Here is a 3,814-nt window from a genome sequence, read left to right as displayed (position 1 = left end):
ACTATATAATACATATTGAATACATAAACATTAGAGAAAATCTGATAATTTTATTGTTTGATTCTTGTATATCTTAATTGACCTTTCTCCTCTCCTTCACCAATCTTCTTTTGGTAAAAATTTATTAAAATCTTTCTGTGATCATCTGTTAATTTCTTTCTGTAATTCTGTACATTTTTGCTTTTAATAGTTCAAAACTATGCCATCCAGTGTATACAGTTCATGTAGTATCATTTTCTTAATGGACTTTCTTTTACTTTTGTGTAGCACTTTCCCTCTATTTATATTTTACATGTTAAAATGCTATTTTTGGCATTTTGATATTGATAAACCTATGTCACTTTTCTTATTCTTTGCATTTGTTTTTCCCTTATTTTGTCTTTAATCAGTTTAAACATGCATATTTTTAGTCTTTACCCAATTATTTTATAACAAAAAAATCTGCAAACGTTTTGTGATTTTAGATTTGCTTATTCTATTGACAACTATTAATTGAGTTCTTATAAATGCCAGATCATTTTCTCAGTGCCGAGAATGTATAAATGGAAAACAGATTAAATTCTCTCTTCTCAATGGATTCCACATTGTAGTGATAGGGGATGCACAACTAGCATAACAAATAAGCATATTTTATTATATATTACAAGATGATAGGTCATATGGCAAAAATATAGAGCAGGTCAAGTGTATGGCAGTTTTACAGTGACAGTGGGAGTGATTGCAGAATAAATGAAATAGCCATGTTTGGCTTCATTGGAAAATACTATATGAGCAAAGACTTGACACAGGTGAGAAAGTGAGCTCTCCAGGAGAAGATCTTTTCAATTCCTAATGAGGGAGAGTGACTGGCATCTTCAAGGAATAGCAAGTAGGCCAGTATGGCTGTAGAAAATAGAATTTGGGGAAAGTAGCAAGAGATATAGTGCATTTAGTGGATAGGGAGATTGCATACGGTCTTGTAAATCATAATAAGTAGCAATTGAATTTTCATATTATTTGAATATAGATTAAAGGAGTCAAGGGTAAAAGCATGGAAAACACTTAGGAAACTACTATAGTTATCTAGGTGAGGGATGTTTGTGGCTTGAAACAAAGTGGAAACAGTAGAAATGATAATTGATCAAACCAATGTTATATTGAAGGTAGAGCCAATAAAGTTCCCTACTGGATGTGGATGGGGGGCAGTGATAGAAGAAAATGTGTCAACAATATCTTTAAGTTTGGGGCCTACCAACTTAAAAAAAAGTAATTTCCATTAAGTAACTACATAGAGCACAATTTGAGGGTGGGAAAATAAAGCCGTTCAGTATTGGACATCTTAAATTTGAGATATCTATTAGACATCCGAGTGGAGATTTCAAATAGGCAATTTGCTACATAAATATGGAATTCGCAGGAGAGGTCCAAGCTAGAGAATTAAAATGGGCAATCATGACATATAGATGATATTAAGTCATAGATTGGATGTCATCACCATAGGTGTATGTATAAATAGTCCAGAGACTGAGCCCTGGGGCACTCTAACATTAAGAGATTCACTGTAAAGAGGATGAATTAGCAAGAGAGGCTAAGAGAAGTATCCAGAGATAGAAGAGAAGAAACAAGGGAGACTGGAATTCTGAAGTCAAGTGGACAGTGTTTCCAGGAGGTGGGAATGACCAGTTGTGTCAAATGATGTTGTTAGGTAAAGTAACATGAGGACTGAAAATTGACCCTTGGATTTGTATAGGGAGATCAGTTAGGATGAAGTGGTTGGATCAAAAGTCTGATGGCAAGAGGGAAATTGTAGTCAATGAATATAGACAACTTTTTCTAAGAGTTTAATTACAATAAAGTTCAGAAAATGAGGGATAATCTGGAGGGGGAAGTGGAATCAAGAGACATTTTTCTCCTGGGTATGTGTGTGTTTGGGTGTGCATGCATGCACACATATTTTAAGATGGAATTATAGAAGCATATTTACTACTTAAAGTGTCCCAGAAGAGAGGATAAGTTGATGATGTAGGAGAGGGAAAAGAGAATTGCTGAAGTCATCAAATAATCAGGAGGGGATGGTGTCCTGTATACAATTTGAAAGGCTAGTCTGGAGTCAAAGCACGAATCTTTCAACTATAGTTAGAGAATAAAGGCTGGCAGTCTGACTAGTGTGAGCAGATATGGTAATGCAAGTTCGTAGAATGCAAGTTTGTAGAATTTTTTTTTTTTTTCTAACTTCTACTACTCTCTCAGAGAAGTAGGAAGCAGACTTGTCATCTGAGAGGATGGGAGGGAAGGTGCCCAGGATTTGACAACAGAGAACACATAGAACACTGATGTAGGAGAGGAGAAAAGGAAATGGACTGGGAATGTGTAGTTAAATTCCTTGGCAACACTAAGGGGCCATTTGAGGTTTAAGGTCATGAATTTAAAGTGGGACCAGTCAGTGTTTCAGTGTTTTTCCCAGCCATATTCAGCTGCAGCATGCCAGGGCAGTGAGGACAGGGAGATTTAACCAAGGTTGCCGTTCTACCAAGTGAATACCATAAAGGCAGAGAGATTCAATGGAGTTGACAGTGTATACTAATTGTAAAGCCAGATCATGGATTTTAAGCAGGGTAAGGAGAAGAGTAAGAATATCTAAAAAGTGCAGGATCATGAAAAGGTGATAGGATCAATAAATTGGAGATTCTGGTGGAGCTGAAGGATTGTTGTGTTCCGGCTCTAGAGAGAGTTAAACTGGAAAGATAAGTGAAAAGATAGAGTTGATTTTAAATAGGTCATTCTCTGGCAATCCATCTGGAGAGAGCTGCTCTTAAGAAATTCCTGACCAGGCGTGGTGGCTCCCATTTGTAATCCCAGCACTTTGGGAGGCTGGGGCGAATGGATCACCTCAGGTCAGAAGATTGAGACCAGCCTGGCCAACATGGTGAAACCCCATCTCAGCTAAAAATACAAAATTAGCCAGATGTGGTGGCACATGCCTGTAATCCCAGCTACTCGGGAGGCTGAGGCAGGAGAATCAGTTGAACCTGGGAGACAGAGGTTGCAGTGAGCAGAGATTGCGCCATTGCACTCCAGCCTGGGTGACAAGAGCAAAACTCATCTCAAACAAACAAACAAAAAAATTAGAAATTCCAAAGTGGTCTTATATTTGCTCCTGTTGGTGATTCAAGTGTTTTGTCACTCGAGTCTACTTTTCATGTTAATTTCTCAGTTTGGGAGCAAATTTTAATCCCAAGGCACACTGAGACTTCAATTTCTCAAAAAAGACTTTGAAAAATCTAACTCAGAGTCTTAACATCATATGTTTTACCAATAAATATGTTAGTATGTATCTCTAAAATTATTTTAGAGATTTTAGGACAAACTTAGGACTATTTATTTAGCACAACCATAATATTATCACAGAAAAAACAAAACAAGTACAAACCATCATTAATTTCTTAATCAATGTTAAAGTTTTCAATGATCTCATATATATCATTATTTTAACAGTTTGTTTGAATCAAGATCCAAATAAGATTATAACATTGCATTAGTTAATGTATCTTCTATATTTCTTTAAGTCATTATATTTTTCCTCCAACTTGTGTTTTCTTATAATTCTTGTAAATCAGGTTCTTATTTTCCTGGTTGCTGATATAATTTAACATGTTTCTCTATCACCTATGTTTCCTATAAATTAAACCAGCTTTATGTTAAATTTTTTTATGGGTGGCAAATTGTTTCTTTTCCATCAGGAAGACATAGTTCCTGTTCATCATTCTTTTTGTGATGTTAGAAGACATTGATGTGCAATGTGTAAATTTTTAATGTTTTCTTACTATCAAATTTT

This window comes from Rhinopithecus bieti, unplaced genomic scaffold, assembly GCF_001698545.2.
Source record: "Rhinopithecus bieti isolate Rb0 unplaced genomic scaffold, ASM169854v2 scaffold_64846, whole genome shotgun sequence".
NCBI classification, from domain to species: Eukaryota; Metazoa; Chordata; class Mammalia; order Primates; family Cercopithecidae; genus Rhinopithecus; species Rhinopithecus bieti.
Note: the sequence above shows the minus strand (reverse complement) of the source record.